A 20,598-nucleotide genomic window follows, 5' to 3' on the forward strand; every position below is an offset into this window, starting at 1 on the left:
TGGGTTTACTAAAAACAAGTCATACCTGATCAACTTGTTTGCTTTGTAGGATGAGATAATTTATTCCTTGGACATGGGAAAAATGGTGAATATTGTTTATCTTGACCTAAGCAGCACATTCAGCACAGGTGTCCCATAATATGCTTACAGCCAAATAGTTGGGATATGATTTCAACAGATTAACTACAAGTTGGGTGGAAAATTGTCTGGGACACTGGGATAAAAGTGTTGTGATCAGCACTGTGAAGTAAAACTGGCAACTAGTGGCATTCCTCAGGGGAATGAAAGTAGAGCCAATACTCTTCTTACTGTACTTCTTCGTTACTGATTTGATTTGAGGATAAAATGCAACTTCAACAAGTTTGTGAATAATACACAGAAGACTGGCCCATATATTAGGGGTTGCCTACACACTACTTTTCAGGTCCCCCTGAAAAAGTACTGGATCATTGTCATTAGTCTAGAAAACAGTTTTGTACAAAATAACTTGTTGGACGTGGTGAATAGCAGCCTGAACATGAGTCACAGTTGTGCCCTTGTAGCAAAGAACAGACTCATACTAAGCTGTATCAGAAGGCTTGGAGCCAGAAGGCAAAGGGAAACAATTATTCTCTCCTATTCAGTGCTTGTGAGACAGGTTCTGAAGTAGTATGGTATGCCTGAGACTCTGGTACAGTATAGATGAACGTTCTAGAAAACGTCCAGTGAAAGGCCAAGGATAGTGACATGTGGTACACAATAAAGACAAGTCTAAGAGACCAAGAGAGATGATTTTTTTCTGCCAGAATTAAAAATAAATACTAAAAGGAGACCTATTTGTTTTCTTCAACTACCTAATGGGTGCGCATAGAAAAGACAGAGGGGTGCGCATAGAAAAGACAGAGCCAGACTCCTCTCAAAGGTGTACAGAGATAAGACAAAAGGACAGAAGACGAAGCAATAAGGAGAGCCAGGCATTGTAGCAGTTGAGACCAGACCAGAGAGACCAGACCAGAGAGACCATGGAGACACCAACTTTGGTGATATTCAGAACCTAACCAGGAACATCCATGAACAACCTGAAGTAATGTGTCCCTACTTTTGAGCAAGAGGTTGGACCACATGGCCTCCCAAGAACTCTTCCAACCTAAGCTATTTAGTGATTTTGTGATTTTAAAAAATAAAACATAATATAATTAGACTTTCAGCTATTAAGAAATTATTAATCTTACTTATACTAGTCATCTAAACCATTCATCTACAGCTAACCAGTACAACAACTTCCACTGACTATGGAGTAGTTCAAATAATTAATTTGGGAAAGATACTTAATTTACAGCTGAATTGAGAGCAAATGCATCCTACTACCCCAACAACAATCTTGTCATGATTCCTTCTTCACCAACTCGGGTGTATTACCAAACTTTTACTTTTAACAGTGCCTTAATTCCAGGGCTATTCCATACTGATTCAGCACAAAAGCACTCTTTTTTGATTGATTCATCTTTATACCATTTTTTATTAAAAATATATATCTTTTTTTACACCTTGAATTCAGAAATGTCATTACTAGTTCTGCTATCAGCTGATCCTCCTACTCATGATGAGGTATATTTGACCTTCTCTTCCAGCCAGAGGTTTGATTATATCACTGACAGCCCAAAAAGCAACCACATACAAATGATCAATTCTCAGCTGTTCAGTCTATCCAGATTTTATTTCTGCTCATGCTATGACTGAATACTAATGTCTAAAAATCAAAGCAACAGTTTCAAATTTATCCTCCTTTTGTCATATTTTTCCCCAATATAAAATATTTATACTTTTCTGTAAACAGAAACTTTGAAATTATGGCAGCTTTTTTACACAGCTTAAATACATTATTGGAAGTTCTTATAATTATTTGGTTTTAGCAATTTTACAGTGTGCTATTGTAACTATGAAAAAAATATATTCATGGATAACTTCATGAAGAAATTGAAAATTTTGATAAGTGCCAGTGAAAACAAAAACTGGTAATGAAATGGCTGAGAAAAATCTCTGGATTTTTATCATCTTTATTTTAGTTTAGTTTAGTTTAGTTTAGTTTAGTTTAGTTATTTTAGTTTAGTTTAGTTTAGTTTAGTTTAGTTTAGTTTAGATTAGTTTAGTTTTGTTTTGTTTTATTATGTGCAGCAATGTAGAACTGACTGAGATGAAGGCATATTATCACAATACTTCAGCTACACATTGTGAATTATCTGAGAAATTTAATTGTTCCAGATTCCTTTGCCCCATTAGTAGTTCATTCATCTGACCACTGTGATGGGCTTCCTACAATCTTGTTGATAAGCCTGAAGTGGTTCCTGGGATAAATCTGAGGATTTTTGGCTACTATTATTTAACATTCTCCAGAATGAAATAGAGCATTCACTATGTTTTTCTGCTTTTCCTGATACTCAAGTAATAAATGACAAATCCATTGGAGATATAAAACCATGTTAGTGAAAAGTATTATTTAATTTCTTTAATTTGCTTCCCAATTTCTGCAAAAATATTAGCTGAGCTTTTCTTACTCTCTAAAAAATTATGTCTATTTAAACCATTAGAGACAGGTGACCTAGTGCTTCCTTGGGATCTGAGTTTAAATTCAATCTACTGTCTTGACATAAATCTATATTTTTATAAACAGATACATAGGATACATTGGATTTTTAAATGAGAAAACAAAAACAAAAACAAAAACACATGTTTTTTACATGAAAATCATTCCCTCGTGTCATCATCATTTCATAATGTGGAAACCTCACTATATATTTATAGTGTTTTATATATATATATATATATATGGATATCTAACTTATCTATATATGGATATTTTCTGATGCAGATATGAATATACAGATTATAGCATTTTGGAGACACTACAGCTAAAGGTCCATGCATTTCTGGCATACTATCTCAATCTGAATGTTTTTTGCACAACATGTTTTGGGAAAAACAGAAATTATTAATTTTTAATATGTTTGAATTTTTTATTAATTCTTTGAGTTCAGGGGTACCTAGTTCTTAGCTCTGAAGGGTTACTACTGAAAATAAGTTTTGCCACAAATCTGTTCTAAAGAATTGGAGGGGTTTAAATATTGCAAGACTAGCAAAACTGATTATACAGCACTTTCCAGTTAAGCTCTAGTAGTAGATAATATGACATTCTGCTAAGCTTTCTGTATACCTCAGACACTTCTTATTGTTGCAATGATTGTGCAGCCTTGGGGCTTCCCCAGCACCAAAAATAAGGGCAATATAGTTAATAATAATATTAATAATAAATTAAGTCCAGAGCTTAAGGCCAGGTTGGATGGGGCTTTGAACAAGCTGGTCTAATGGAAGGTGTCTCTGTCCATGGCAGAGGGGTTCAAATTAGATGATCTTTAAGGTCCCTTCCAGCTCAAACTATGTTTGATTCTGATTCTCTATCTCCAATTTAAGATATTGCCCAAAAGTTTACATATTTATACATATATATAATATATATATACATCTGCAATTATTTTGCTATTTATTTTAGATGAATACTACAGATTTTAGAGAAATGTTTCAATTTAAAATATTTAGCACAGCATTTTCCAACAATTCATAGCTTAAGAAATACACACATTTTTTGATTAATGTGTCTGTTTTCCAGTAAAAAGTAATATCACTCAAATATATATACATATATATTTGAAGAATTTACTAAATTGAACCCATCACTTCAGTCAGTGACCAAGCACTTAATATGCCAATATTCTGCACATACAGGTTGAAATAACAGTAGATTTTCAGCATAACACTTACTATGTCAGAATGTTTTCAAGATTCTTCCTAATGAGTCATTAAGGATACTATTAAAACCTTTGATGACAAAGTCAGTCTGTGTAACCAGAGAGGTTATAAACACTAGTGCTTTTGCAGAGTGAGAAGGACCTGGAAAAGAGAAAGATTATGAGATGGAAAAACACAAAGTACAGAGGCTGAAAGGATGACAGTTATAAACATTGTGAATTGTACTGAGAGAGGCCACAGTGTGTTCCACTGAACAGAACTGCTGGTTATAAGAAGCTTGAAGGAGGAGGAGAAAGGGCAGGGAAGAAAAGAGGTGTATGGTATAAACTGCCTAATGGATTTTTTTTCTCATATTTTGCTGGCTCGGCAGAAATGTCCAAGCTGCCTAATGGCTGTTCTTTTCACAGCTCAACGGGCACCAGGTTTCCTATCTCATGTGAGTTTTTCTAAGTTTTTCTAGTCTTCAATGTGATGTTTAGAAGTGACAAGAGCAAAATACTGGTTTTGACACATCTTTTCGTCTGAAAGCCAGTCAACAAATCTTTGTTGGGTCACTTATAGTCAGAAGCTATGGAAAAACAAATTTCTTCTATATTTGCCACTGATAATGTGTTGACGCAGAGCTAAACTGGATATAAGAAGGGAACTGTGAATAACTCCCCTCATCTATCTGTATCTATGATACCATGGTAAGAAGGAAGTTGGGCTGGAACAGGTGATGAAGAAGAAAGCTGCAATGCTCATTGCACTGTACTGTGACACTTTTGTTAAACAAGAAACTATAAGCCTATACGCAATAAAGCTAATAATTGTATGATAACTGTCACTCTTGCCGAGGCGATCAGCTCCGGGGCAGACACGTTGTGCAGCGGAGAGGGGGATCGAGGAAGGGGGATCGAGGCGGGCAGTGCTTTCTGGTACTTTTCTGGCCACTAGACACAGCTGAGGGAGCCGCCAGGTCCCTGAAGATCTCGCAAGGGGGGCTGATGAGGCATAGGCAGAGCCAGCGGCGTCAGCGGAGGGACTTTTAAATCGGGCATCACCGCCACTTTGCAGCTACTCGCCAAGGCGATCGGCTGCAGGGCAGACGCGTTCTGCAGCGGAGTGAGGAATCGAGGCCACTTGAGGGAGCCGCCAGGACCCGGCAGTAAGAGAGACTGACATGGCATAGGTGAAGCCAGAAGCGACGTTCAAAAGCAGCCCCTAGGGCTAAAACGTGGTGGGACTACTCCTGTGACTGAGTGCTGCAATGGCTGACTATAGGCTCTTCAGAAGGGACAGGCAGTGTAGAAGGGAGGGGGGGGATGTGGCTCTCTATGTTAAATATAGTGTTTTGATGTTGTGGAACTCAAGACTGGGAATGATAAGATCGAGTCCCTGTGGGTTAGGATCAGCAGGAAGGCCCACAAATCAGGTATCCTGGTGGGGGTCTGTTACAGACCACCAAACCAGGATGAGGAGAAAGATAAGGAGTTCTACAGGCAAGCGGCAGAAACTAAAATCACTAACACTTGTTCTTGTGGGGGACTTTAACTTCCCAGACATATCCTGGAAATACAATACAGCTCAGAGGAAGAAGACTAGAAGGTTTCTGGAGAGTGTGGAAAATAGTTCCCTGATGCAGCTGGTTAGTGAGCCTACCAGGGGAGGTGCCCTGATGGACCTTCTGTTCACAAACAGAGAAGGACTGGTGGGAGATGTGGTGGTCAAGAGCAGTCTTAAGCAGAGTGACAAGAGACTGAACAGAGCAAACATTATGATATCCAGTCAGTAAAAACAAGCAAACAAACAAATGGGAAGAAAAAAAAAAAAAAAAAAAGGCAAAATAAAATCAACACCAGAGCAAAAACCTACCATGGTTCTGAAAGAACTATAGACAGAGAAACATCGGACATCGGTTCTTCAGGTAGCATAAATGCCATCAACATTAATGAAGCACGCAAATTCACTCCTGCTGAGGATCTGACCTCAGGTTTGGTCCGTGATGTTGCGGAGGTTTTTTGTTTGTTTGTGTTGCGGAGGTTTTTTGTTTGTTTGTATGTTTTCCTTGTTTTTATCACTATATTTATGTCTGTATTTTGAAAAGAAAATAACAGATATTTCTTCCATTAAAGAATGCACCGTGGTTTGGCTGGCTTCTATGACAGTGACATATTAAGGCCATTGATCTACATTTTTTTTTTTTTCCATCTAGAGGTCTCTGTGCAAAACAGAGGTCATGCAAAAACATGTTTTCTGCTAAATGTTGTAATGGTAAGCAATACATGTATGACTCCACTTATAAAGGTTCAAAATAAATAAACCAGCTATCATGCAATATAACAAGGAAATACAGTACTATCCCAAAAGTGGCATAGTTGACATATCTTTGTACATTAATGAATTACTGAAACCATATAAAAAGAATTGAATTAACTTCATAAAAAGACTGAAGCATCCATAGGCATGGTTGAAGTAAATAATTTATTGGGCCACAGATCCTTCAAAGTGAACAGCAATTCAAGAGAGAAATACTTAACCGTTAAATTGTGAGTCATAATGTGTTAAAGAGCATGCATGTCTTTTTAATTTTACAGTGTAGTGTGAAACTTTTTTTCCCATTAAAGTTAATGATAGAACTCTTATTGACATCAATAGTGCTGGTATATTACACACTATACTTCTAAGGTATAGATCAGTTCTATCAACCATATGTAATGTGGAAAACAACTGTAACGAAGTGGAAACTTTAAAGTAAATTTCCATGACATTTTAAATAATTATTAGTATGTACCTTGGCTGACCAATTATTTAAATACAGCATCTCAAAATATAATTAGGCTTTTTTTCTATGTTAAGGTCTAGTAAATTGTTGGGCTAGTACAAAAGCTCATTAAAATCAATGATAGTTGTTCCAGCAACTTCTCTGAGTTTGCACTAGTTACCAAAAGTCTGAAAGCCATAATAATAAGAGGGGTAGCAAGAGAAAAACACAGGACACAGCTGGACCCCTCTGGTTGTTTCGTTTCTTGTGATTCTGTTGTTTGGAAAAATGTTGAAATGGAAAAACAGTTCCTTGCCAGTTTTGGTGTCTTTCAGAACCTTTATGACCCTTTATGGTAGTGGTCATACTGTTCCTTCTGAAGGCAGTGGACAGAATGTTAGTGTTTGGGCTGGTATAATGGTTAATTACATTATGCATAATTAGTGTTTGCAGCTGGTCATACATCTCTGCCACCGTGATCTTCCACTGAGCTTTCTACAACTTCCTGAAGCTCCTCAGTGGCTGAGGAGATAAGGCTAATAGAGCAGGCAGCTTTTGTGAGACAATTCCTAGTTGTAATTGTTTAATCATCTGTAGTATGTAGTTACATTTGGTTTACTCTTGGTAATTTGTATTAGAAGAGTTCTTGTAAGGCAGGCCTCCATGTCCTTGGGTCCTCCCAATCCCAAGGAGCCCACACAATTGCTTTCTTTGCACACCAGCAGGTCTGGTAACCTTCACAGGTTGTGATCATGACTGCAGCAGCCCTTCTAAATACTCAGTTGTTGGGCTTGTAACTTCTTTTTTAATGCTAAAAATGCTTTCAAAAACATACCTAGCCTGCTGTACCTGTCTTGATAGAGCATATATATCTCATTTTCTCATCAAAGTGCAGTGTCTAGATACAAATATCAGAAAATTACAAGTTACTCTAAGCCACATGTGAAATATTTTAACTGAACCAGGACCGTGCAAAGAATTTTTTGTTAGAGTGGCAGTGTCCATTTTGTTATCTATGAATGGATAGGTACCAGTCTGAGGGGTTTGTTTGTGTTCAATTAACTGTAATGCTTTGAGGGTGGAAAAATCACGCACCTCCTATCTTTTGAACTGGGATAGGATAGTGAGGAGATTTTGCTTCATTGTGGCAAAGCTCATCAGGGAGCTCCAATTCTGTGGTAACGTGGATGCTTGTATGGTCCAGATATGCTATGGACATTATAAAATGTGATTTTTAGTTTTTCTTCTCAGACATGCCTTTGTCAAAGAAAGATAGTGGAAGACTGCTGAAACTCCTAGCAAGAGAGACAGACAGCAAAAGTTCAGACAAGTCTGTTAGTTTTAAGTCATTTCTTCTTTTTATTGTAAACTTGTTATGCATTACTGCATAACAGACTGTGATGCTTGCATCTTTGTTCTTTAGGTTGGATCCTGTTGTTTTGAACCCTTGCACATTCTCTGCCAGAAAAGCAGCTCCTTGCGGGTTTGGACATCTTTGAGAATGTTTTTGATTCCTGTGGATTTCATTGATAGCCTTAATTCTGGAAGCTGCAGAAGTGATTTTGCTTTTTGGCTGTCTCATTGGCTCCCTCATCTGCAGCTCCTTAGGCTTAGGGAGCATCTCCTCTGTACAGATTTCACCTCTTTGACACTTTGGATTTTCTCCTTCAAAGACATTTTGAACTGGTAGACCAGCAACTCCTTGGCGATGTGGCCGTCTTATAGAATGTGCACGGTTCTTGATGATTGCATTAATGGCTCTGATTTGGGAAGCAGCAGATGTCATTGTGCCTTTGTGCTGCCATAGTGCTTCCCTCATCTGTGCCTGCTGAATTGTCTGGTCTGGATAGCCCTCACCTTTTTGATACTTGCCTTCACTTCTCAAACTGATGGTTCCTCTGCATCTGAAAAACTAATGACAGAAAACATATACTTTTAGAGACTGAAAACAAAGAAAGAAGAGGCTGCCTTCAGCAGAGAAGGAAAAGAAAAGCAGAAGTGTCTGAGTTCTACTTTCAGTTGTGTTTGTCACATAGTAGTACTCGCTGAGTTATAGACTGTAATAAATACTACTGTGTGTTCCTCATTTGCTAAGCTCTGTATATTCCCACCACTTTCACAGGTTACATTTTAATTGCAATTACATAGTGAAAATAGAAATTCAAACTCTATGATCAGTTCTAAGTTACACAAGAAGATGCCTTTAATTAAAGCACAGACCTTTCCATCTTGTGCAGATGTTGCAGTCTCTCTGTCTTTGGGAACAGCTTTTTCTTGAGCTGTCCTTTCCAACTCATGATCACAAACATCTGTGGAAATCTTTGGGATTTCCTTGTTCCTAGAGGCGTTGCTTACTGCAATGGAAAGAATAAATAAAAAAAAAAAAAAAAGTGAATGAACAATGAACAATATGAGGAGAGGAAATACATAGAAAATGGACAGAAGAATTGTTGAGGGACATGTGATCGCCTGCTGTTTTGCCATACCTGAATTGCCTGAATGTCAGGGCTCCGAGTGGACTGAGGTCTTTGTGTTAACCAAAGGCATGAATTCTAATACCAGGACTAGACTGCAGAAGCAGCACCTCAACACCATGCTCATGGTCTCCAGGCCTATTCTGCTTGGCTATAAATTGAGCCTTTATCATCCATAAATTTGTCTATACAGGGGCAAGTGTTCGCATGTGTCTTCAGACAACTCAAACATTCCAGTTCTTTCCAGCAGCTCAGCACATATTTGAAGTGACCTCCTTAGGCCAAACTCCTCTCTGTGTACCAGCATGTAAACCTGTTTCTCATGTCCCACCAAGATCAATGAATGTGCTTAGCTGAGGATGAAGGTACCAAACAACTTGGAGCAATGTCCTGCATCTGTATCCTAAGAGCAGTCCCACATCTGTGGAAGTAAAAACAGTTGCCAAAAACTTGATCCATCATGCTCTTTTGTGAGCCTTTACTCTCATGCTACTTCTTACCTGCTTCATCAGTATGCTTTGTCAATGTAGAAGCCCTGTTTGTCTCTGGAGTCACTTACTCCCTGAGAGAAACCTGTGCACAAAACCTTCGCTTTACTGAGGTATTTAGTGCAACATGTAAGAATTTTCCATATTTCTGCCAATGTCTTAAACATCATAGGGAACTGTGAATGGGAAGCCCCATTCATTACCACATTCAAACAACACTGTGTAGGACATCGTTCTAAAACCATTGTTATGCACTGCCAAAGGAGGGTGGCTATTGGCAGAACAGCATGATCTTACTTTACCAAGTAGTGTTGGAGTAAGAGGCAAAGCAAATAAAGATTGGCATCTCTGTATACCTGCTGAATGATATAGTTATTAATTGATAAAATTACCTCTTGGCTTTGAAAGGCTTCCCCTGGGCCTTCTTTGGAGGTTGTTCCACTGCATTCAGCTTCCCTGGTGTTGTTTGATACTGAGAGCTGAGTGGTACCTGAGGTCTCCTGAAGACAAATACAAAGAATCACATAATTAACAGTAATCTGGATTTTTGTTTCTGCCTGTGAAAGGATGTCACAATCAATTCTATTTTAAGAGGTGTAACCCCAAACAGTTCCTTTATGGCACTGTACCATGAAGATTTATCAGGTTACAAGCACCACAAGGAATCCACGTACTGAGAAGTTTGAACTGTCAAAGATAGGTGAGGCTCAAGGAGGGCAAGTCAGAGCGTGACATACACATGCAAGCCTGAGTCTGTGTAATAGCTGAGAGAGTCACACAACATGAGGAGGTATAGAGTTAACACCATAGAAAGTTGGAAAGAAAATGGGGTGCAATTTTTTTCATGTCTTCTCTGTTTAAGGCAGATAATAGTGGATTATAGAATCATAGAATCACTAAGGTTGGAAAAGACCTCCAAGATAATCTGGTCCAACTGTCACCCTACCACCAACGTCATCCACTAAACCATGTCCCTAAGCACCAAGTCCAACCTTTCCTTAAACACCCCCAAGGACGGTGAATCCCAGAATGAAGCAAATAACGGTATTTTTCCCTTGAGCTCTTTAGCAGGGCGGACCTTATTTGTTAGTATTAAAAATGTTACCTTTGCAGATTTGTGCTGGTGCTTGGAGCGAGCAAGGGTGGTCCTTGAAGGGATCATCTGCCCATTCTCAAACTGTTTCCTCACTGCAGCCAGACCACCAGGCACAGTGCAGGACTTGATTTCCTCTGACATCTAGAGTGATCAAATAAGGTCAGGTGTTGCAGAAAGAACATACCATCCATTTCAACAAGAAAGGGCAAGGTGTTCTAGAGTATAAATGAAGCAGTTCATAGGTTCTCAACATGGTTTGGTTTGGTCAGGCTTCCTACAGTTCTTCCTTTTGGGGAGAGACAGCTAATTGCAGCATTGTTTGCAGTGTCAGGAGGAGGGAATTAGAACCTTCTTGGCCCAAAGAACCTCTGGAATCTGATCCAAATATGCAAGGGCAAATAGGAAATAAATAAGCCAGTGGGCAGGAATTACATGGTTTGAAAACACCTGGCCTCAGAAGGCAAGTGTGGCTGGTGGTTGCTTCCCATAGGTGGCTTCTGGGCTACCTGAGCACCCATACCTGAGCTATTTTATAAGGTGGTACTTTCAAATTCTTTACTTTGAGCATCAAGAGCTCTAAACTCACTGTGCTCCTAAATATGATTTTCATAAGTGAAGTTTAGGAAAAGGTGGAGTAAAAGAAAGAGTACTTCCATGAATTAATGGGGATGGTCCAAAAGACCAAAGACACATAGCATGAAAAATCTCATTTGGTAGAGACAGATACTGATGGATGACTGTTTTCTACATAGGTTTCCTAATTTTGAATTTAAATTTTGATCCACGGTATGAGCAAATGTAGAATTAAGAAGATAATGAGACACTGGTATCTTACATTGGCAAAGCAGATGCTGCTTTCTGCCTTCAAAACCACAGCCTGATAAAGAGCCATTTTTTCAGACATTCTCCTGGAAGTCCATCAGTTTGTTGGCAGTGTTGGGAGGGTATCAGAGAAGTATCAAAATGTCAGGAAATTTAGCCTTGAAGATGTTCTCTCTTCCTGTAGTATGGAGAAGACTTCTGACTTTCAGGCTGCAGTGCTTTGGCCAACAAACGTCTTGAAAAAATAGGCTAACCCATTCTTTCTGAATGGGAAATTAAGGGAGAAATCCAACATGGACTTTTTGAACCTAGAGAGAGTGAATCAGCAAGCAAAGTCAGGAGTTTGTAGTTGCAATGCCATACCTGGAATTCATAAATCAACTCAGTGTTCAGGGTCAGGCTGAAAGGTGACACAGAAGAATGTGTCTGTGTTAGGGTACTGTCTGCTGTGCATATGCATTCAACTAACAGTTAATAAATGTCCTTGGGAATACAATGCAGGTGGACAGGGCAGAAAGAGTTTCCCATGTTGTTTCAACCAAAGCCCTGTTGATTGAGTTTAAATAACTCTTTCTGAGTTAGGCGTTAGAGTTCTGTAGATGTGCTGAATTAGACGTGTTACATGAATAATTTTTCCTGATTTACCTGGTGGGTTTCAGAATGGATTTCTGAGCACATGAAACAGAGCCACGAGGATGATTGGAGCATCTGTCTTATGAGGAAAGATAGGTGAGCTGTGCCTGTTTAGCCTAGAGAAAAGGGGATTGAGAGGGGATTTTATCAATCATTTCAGATACCTGAGGGAACAATGTAAAGAGGATGGGGCCAAACTCTTCTCAGTGGTGGTCAGTGATAGAACAAGGCGTAATGAGTATAAATGGAATCAAAGGAGGTTTCATCAACTTATGAGGAAGAACTTCTTTATGGTTCAGGTGACAGCACTGCAACCAGCTGCCCAGAGAAATTGGAGTCTCCTTCTTTGGAGATACTCAAAACCCGATTGCATGTAATCCCATATAACATGCTTGAGGTAACCCTGCTTCAGCAGGAGGGTTGGACTAGATGATCTCTGAAGGTCCCTTTCAACCTCAACCATTCTGTGATTCTGTGATTTTGCAGAAAAATCAATAGGATAAAAATAAGAGCATTTTTCTGACAAATATTATACTAAATTATTATTTGCTGAGTTCCTAGAGATAGTGGCATTGCACTACCCTATATACAAACCACTTAAAATCCGTGCAGTTATTAGTGTTTGCATAACTATTTGGGCTTATTGCTTGTGTGAATGACACCTCATCTCAAACAAAGTCTTGGAGGACAGATTAGTTGCACTTACTTATTATTGCTGGAATGCCTTGACAAGATAATTGACTAGATCAGATTTCTGTTCCCTGTGGGAAATGGGAGAAATCAGAACAACAACAAAAAGAAAAGATTCATGTAATCTTCCATGTATTTTTTCAGGGTAAAATAACAATAGTAATAAATTGTCTTCACAAAATGCTGGAAGATATGTAAGGGCTAGCTATTATTGTAATTCACAGAAGACTATAGGGAGCACATACCAAAGAAAGAAATATGATTGTGTCCTAAGCTCTGTAAACCCCACATATCTGTAGTAGGTCAAGACTACAACTTGCAGGTCAGCAACTCTTTTTGTTCCATTCACTGATGCTGGACATCTGGTCATATCTAATGCTGTGCAATTCCCAAACCAAAAATCTTTCTTGGCTTATGATTTCTTTGGAGTAAAGAGAAGAGTTGTCAAATGTTACTCCTGAGAAGTGCAAGTCTACAGTAACTGTCAGTTGTGGTAGATCAAGCAATGATTTGATTTATTTTTATTGTTTTAATTGTAAAGGTACTTACCATGGTGTAAACAAGGAAGCAGTCACGAATTTGATAAATAGTTTAAGTTATTATTCTTATTAAGCTTTTAAAAAAATATTTTAAATACTGTTAGAGGAATTAAAATTCAGAATTCAAGTTTTGTGATTTACTTTTTCAAACACTTTTCTTTAAAAGAACATTTAAAAAAAAAGTTTTTGGAAAAAAAAAAAAAAAAAAAAAAAAAAAGAACAGAGAGTGAGGCAGAATAATTTTATTTTCAAGAATGTGTCTTTTTGTAGTCTCCAAATCCAAAAGTTGATGGAAAAAAACTGCAGCTGATCCATGGAATGATAGTATTTTTCTAGTTTTAAAACTGATGAGAAAAGTGTGCTATGATCTGGAAAATTGTAGGATTGATACTGGTCCTTTGGTACACAAAGTTGGGGAAGTCAATATGAACTGCTCAACACAGAGTAATATGAAGTGGTCCATGGAATAACAAAACAGCTTGTTTTTAATAAGCCATTTTATGCGTCATTTTGTATGTCTTTTTATAGTTGAAAATTCAGGTATATAGAGAAATTGAGATCAAAAAAAGATGACTAGATTAAAGGATTTAGTCTGATTTTCTGCCTAAATATTCATTGAATTTTATCTGTGCACCTTGTAAGCTTAATTATTTACATAATCTAGTTAGAATGAGCCACACTAGAGACATCTTTATATACATAAATGTAGTACAGATGTATCTGTATGTATGCAGTTCTTTATTCCCACAGCAGTTAGTTTACATCATTGTGATTTTGAAAGAGCAACCAGAAGGAAAACATGATATGTATGTCATAGGATGAGAACAGTATTTGGGAAAGTGCAACAGGAAGTTGAATAACTATTTCAAAAGTGTACTGCAATTTTTCTAAGTATGTTATTGCGAGAGCTGTTTGCACCTGGTAATTCAGACTGATGAAGAGTTCAATATGCCTTTGTCCCAGATGATATTTATCTATCATGTACGTGTTGACCACATCCCAGTGGAGTATATATATAATAATTAGACCTACAGTGAAATACACTTTCCTGTCTACTTTTGCTTCACTTGTAGGTTAAAGGCCAGAATCTGAAACTCAGTTCTGTTAAAAACATATTAAATATGATATTAGTGGTCTAAACCTATATACTTCCCTGGAGACTCCCACTTATAATAACCACCAAGATAATAGATAAAGCATAGGGCAGTAATCATTACTGAAATGGATTTTCTGGCAGAATTAGACATCACCTCCAGGAATCAATAATCATTTTAAGCTAACGGGGTGATTAAATGACCTTCTTTTTATTTTCCTTCATGTTGAGTTGCTTTTTTTCTTGATTTAGAGCCACACAGTCAGAACAAAGATAAACAACAGACTGGCAACATTACAGAAGCACAGTCAGACCTATCCTCTATACAAGTGAAAGTACTTTACACTTTAATCAATGCATTTGCTGCCCAATCTGTGACTTCTGAAGAACTAAACTAAAAATTCTAGATGCAGAATACATTAATGGATTATACCCGAGGCTAGTTCTTGTTTTTAAAAGATTTGCACCATTAGCTTTGCTGCAGCAGGTGCTATATTTTTTTGTATTTAATAATTCATTCATGGAGTTTGCTTGAGGATATCTGTGTTGAATGATAACACTTCCATTAATCCTTTCAGACCATATGGTATTCTTCCACATATTCCTTCTGTGTGTGAAGGAGTGTTGGATGACTACATTTCTTTTTTTCCTCCCCAAGAAGATTGGGAAGCACCTAACTTTGGTGTACTATAGGGCAAGAACTAACCAGATTCAGATAAGACTTTCAAAATGCAACCTCTAAATTCTTGTGAAATTTAGTTTCTCTTATTGAAATCCGAAGCTCTATGGTTGTTTTTGTTTGTTTGTTTGTTTTCCTTATCTTCTGAAACATTTGTTGATTTTTTTTTTATTTTTATTTTTTTGATGCTGGATTTGAAGGGGAATGAAATCTAACTGAAAGGATTAGAAGGCTGCTTGATCAGCCTCTACAAAATAATGAACAGAGCAGAAAAGAATGGAAGTACACTAACAGAAAACTCAAAAAAAACTGTATTGTCAGTATCAGTTTGAATGATCAGAGAGAAGGATGTGCTAATAAACACATAATCTAACAGAACATAATCTATGGGACAGTGGTTCTTGTAGAGCATATAGTACTCTTCATTCTAAGAGTTGTTTGGGAATGACTTGTGAGCAGCTGTTAAATCTTTTACATGTTTCTTTTGTTGTTGTTGTTTTTTCAAAGAGGTTTTCTGTAAAACTAGAAAAGTGCTCCTTCTTGTCCCATGAAAATGAATTCAGGTTTGATTGAAAGAGGAAATTTAATCATCATATGATTTTAATCCCTAGCTTTTTTAAAAATATGTATAATGTAGGTGTTTTTCCAATGTCTGTTCTAGGACCTTGCAAATCTGATCCAACACCAACACAAAAGCATTGCGCCGTTTGCTAGGAGGAGTAGAGACTGATGAGGAAACTGTAGCAAAGACAGAACATGACCAAAGCCAGTGCCACTATTCTACCTCATTCATTTGGTCTCTAAAATCCTATTTATTCTTGAAATACCATTCAGTCACTGACTTCATTGCTTTTCTTCTCTGACTGTGTCAGCTGGAATGAGAGCTTCTTAAATTCCACTTAATGCTCTGAGGTTAAGACAAAACAGAATCTTTTTTTTTTTTTTTTTTTTTTTTTTTTTTGTCATCCAGAAATAGGAATCAGCAGCTTGTCTTTGCCAATAGAAGGTTTCCCTGGAAAATATCTTCCATCTTCCAGACATCTTCCAGAGATCCCTTCAAACCTTAACCAGTCTTTGATTCTGTGAATTCTTAAGGGAATTAATCTTGTTCTCATACTGCTATAGTAAGCAGTAAGTACTGCTGTTTCTGGCTAGAATCTTAGATTTTTACAATATAGTAGGCTGGGGAATTTGGCTTTATTTAACAACATCCATTATTTCCTTAATAAAGTTCAGTCAGGTCATTTCTGACCTCCCTTGTCATTCCTAAATTAGTTATGCTTATCAGATCACAACTTTCTCCAAGTATTAAATCAAAAACTAGAGAGCCAAAGCAAGTCTTCCGACTGTGAACCAAAACTATCAATCCATTACTGGAAAAAATCTTAAAAAACTTCCTACAGGAAACAAATGATGGCTGACACTCAATAAAGTTGTTGTTGTTGTTGTTTTTTTCTTCAATTCCAGACTAGCTCAGTAGGAAGGTAAGATCCATGAAACAAAGAAGAATTATAACATGTTATAATGTCTGTCCTATTTATGAATATACCCAAATGCTGGAAACTGGTGAGCCAACTGATTCTGATTCAGGCACCTCTAACATCTTAAACTGTTAGAAGGACTGAAAACTAAACATCCCACAGGTTATGTATTACATAATTATAATTTATATAATCTATAATTATAGATTACATATTACCTATAACAAATTAAGGAAGCAGGAACAGTAGTGGAAAGAATGAATTCTGAATTTGTCCATTGAGAACTCACATCTTCATAACAATACCCAGCAATTTATTAGGAAGAGAGAAATTTCACCAGGAAACAATAAACTGGGATTTTTTCTGCTACCAGATACTTTTTGTAACATAGTATATTATCTTTACTAATTTTGCTTGCTTTGGTGGGCCTGTTAAAGTAATGTTTTATAGTGAAAAATAAATACTATGAATATTGTGAAAACAATACTGTTTTCACAATACTGTAAACATTGTGAAAAATAAAGTACTGTTTTATTGTGAAAACTTGAGGATGGTCTCCAATTAATAGCCAGAAACTACAGAAGAAAATAAGGTAACTAATAGTCGGTGTTAATATTTTAAGCATTTTTGATAAGAAAGATAAGAAAGCTAGCACACATGGCAATTACATGAATAAAGCAATAAAACCTAACACAGTGAACCACATCACACAGTAATTAACTCTGAAGAGAGTTCTATATTCCAAGTTTGAAACAGGCTAAATGATGGTCATTAAGGTCCATTTTTCACAGTTAGAGTATGCAAAGCCTGGCTCCTCAGCCAGTGCAAGTCAGCTCCAATCACTTTAGCTGGGAGAGATGCTCCCAGCTCTATCTGATGTTTCATAGCACAGCCCAGGATAACACACTTCGTAGTCAGTCTAGCTGATGTGCACTACCTGACAGTGTGTTCACATTTGAAGAAATAAGGTGACAAATTTTGGAAAACAAGTATTCTAATTGGCATGTTGCATGAGTGCATGCCCAATGGAAACACGAGCTGAAAAACAAAATAACTATATATGTTTCAATGCAAATAAATAACGAATGATATATTATTCTTGATTTTTTTCTTTTTTTTTTTTTCTTTTTTTTCTTTTTTCTTCCCTGTATATATTCATATTTAAATGCTTTACACATTAACATTGTAGAATAGATACTGGATGAAATTAACAGGAAACTTGCAAATTATACTCATGATGCATGTTTTCAATCACTAATGTCTTGTTTCATTGCTGTTAATGTTACAAGACTGGAATCCATCTGACTTCAACAAATAGATTTAAATGCCTTTGGAACCTAAATAATTTGTATTTATAGAGATGATTTATATATATATATATATTTATATATAGGGAAACACAATTGGTAATGCCTGCAGTAACTCGAGGAATAAATGCACTGCAAGCTTCCTTTATGACAAGTGCATGAGTCAAGTGCACATTCTGTGCTGCTTATAATATTAACAATAAGCAGTTCAGGGGCTTCAAGTTGTAACATGTCATGTGAAAGAAATAAGTAGTCTAAAGAGCTAGTGACATCTGCATTCACAATCAAGAAAGCTGTCATATAGACTCAGTCCAAACTGTGCTTTGGAGGACTCAGGAGACATAAATTACTGAAGTATTTCATACCTTGCTTTAAGAGAACACAGGAAATGTAGCTGTGTTTGTAGCAAAATTAAGTATTTTTAGACCATTTATAATTTACATGCCTCAATAATATTAAAAAAGGGGGGGGGGGAGGGGAAGATTAATAGATTAAAAAAAGACACAAGTCTTACTTTAATTTTCTGATGTTCATAAAAAAAAATAACAAGTTTACATATAGCTGTCTTCAAAATATTTTTTACAAGTTGTGAGAATTTACACTGAATTAATCAAAATAGATATTTAACATCATTTTAGAGTCCTTTTTTTTTTTTTTAAAGGCAAAACTGACAAATGAAAATCATTGTTCTGCATTACTTATTAATAAAGAAAGTAAAGGAATTATTCTCTGGTGGAAAGTCATGAATCTTATCTCACTGAGTGGAATATGTGTTACAAGTGCAATTTAAATGTGTGTGTTATGTTTTTCAGAATGTTTTTATTTGTTATTATAAAAGTACCTATAAAGTTTATTTTTGATTATGAATATACCTATAAAGTATATTTTTGTCTTCTTTAGTCTTTTTAAAAATATATGTTTGGTTTTGATTTTTTTCATTGTTCAGAGCATAAAACCTCAATATTGAACAGATGCTATGCTATCTCTTTAGAGGACTAATTTATTCAAGCAGTATATTCAAGCAGTTTAATGTGTCAATTTCATGTGAATATATGCAAACACAGTGGTATAAATTGAGAAAGAAGCTTTGAATTAGTATGTTATGCATTATTTGAATAACTGATTTAACCTGCAATTGCAATCTTATTTTCAAGTATATTGTAAAAATGCAGCTCCAAAAGCCAGGAAGAAATGTGTCTAGCAACTCAATAAGTCTCCACTAGTTCTATTAGGCATCTATCTAAAATTTCTCAGCCCCCAAGAAAAAGAGAGAGAAACATTATTCATGCAGTTCTAGATTTCTGCATTTAAGTAAGCACCTGTGGGCTTAAATTCAGAGAAGCACAATTCAGTAGGAATTGTTGGAAGGCTTAGCTGTGAGCTTTCTTTCCTATTCTGCTGTCACACCATGAATACATACTGCAAAAATACTTCTTTGCTAGCACTTCCTGATTCAGTCTGATTGCAGTTCCAGGAGCATGGATTGTGCCGAAATGGAATGGTGGCAAAAGGCAAACTTCCAGAGAGATTGAAGTTGGCACTTAGAAAAACAAGGAGTATGTATATAGTATCTGCTTCCTGGCAAAACTGAATAAAATGAAAAGGCTTAAGCCTCTACAGAGACTCTAAAGTCAGCCATCACTTTTTTTTTTTTCTTCTCTCTACAGCAGGTAAACAGAAACCCCATTCTCTAAAAAAATTGATGAAAATCTGAAACAGATTTTTCTACTTGCAGTACTTAAAAACAGGTTTAACTGAATGTAATCTAAATATCCAAAGAGAAAAATGTTGACACTAGAATCACAATTACATTTTTATTAACCCTAAAACCAGAAGCAGCATTAAGAATTTATATTGGTATTATCAATTTGTGTCAATTTTAGTTGCAGTTGGTATGTCAACAGTATTTTCCCTCCCTGACTCTAATAGAAATCTATTAAGCATATACTAGATAACAACAACACTATTATGGTAACCACACAGGAACATGAACACAGAGACAGAAGAGAGTGCATCCTGAAGTTTACAGACAGAAATTATACCCCCATGGTCATCCATGGTTTATCAACAAAATACTTTACAGACTCTCCTGATCTCTTTGCAGTTAGTAGTACCATCTCCATCATCCAAATTCTGACAAAACTTAATTTCTCCCAACCAAATTCATAACATCACTAGGACGTACTAGCATACACAGATCTGTAACTTCAACCATTCTGGTTTCTTTCCAGAATGCTTTAGACTTTCCTTCCCCACTATATACCTCTATAGCACTTAGTAGAAAAACAACATGAACAACCTCTTCATAAACTGCAAAGAAAGGCAAATCTCCCTGACTTTCATTCATCCCACTCACATGACACTCTCCCACCACCCTCATCAGCTGCTTGCACTAATATGTTAGATAGGAATGTGAAGCAGAAGGTGGGCAGGGCAAAGATTTGCAGGAAAATAATCCCTTCAGCTGCCTCTGCAATCTGACAAAGCCTTTTTTTTTTTTTTTTTTTTTTTTTTTTTCCTCTTTTCTCTTTTAGTGAGAACTACAGATGCTTGAAAATGTATTCTGTTCTCTGCTGTCAGCTGGACACTGTACCGTCAAAACTTTTGTTATTTTGTTATGGTGGTGACAATTTCTGAGCTTTCTGTGTTGACACAACCCTCATGCTGTCCTTGGCTAGGTGAATCTGGCTCTCAGCTCTGGTGAAACAAAATGAAGTTCCAAATCATTTCACATTCAATGAATGACAAAAAAGCTGCAGCCTGTTTAAAA

The 20,598-nt window shown here is 36.7% G+C and overlaps 1 long non-coding RNA gene across 1 annotated transcript in view; it reads right to left on the reverse strand.

Moving 5' to 3' along the window:
- LOC311433715 overlaps positions 1-20,598 on the reverse strand; it is a 690,320-nt gene that overhangs the window by 493,181 nt on the left and 176,541 nt on the right. The gene's annotated exons all lie outside the window — the stretch shown is intronic.

The sequence above is a fragment of the Aythya ferina genome (assembly GCF_964211825.1).
Source record: "Aythya ferina genome assembly, chromosome: 3".
Classification (NCBI taxonomy): Eukaryota; Metazoa; Chordata; class Aves; order Anseriformes; family Anatidae; genus Aythya; species Aythya ferina.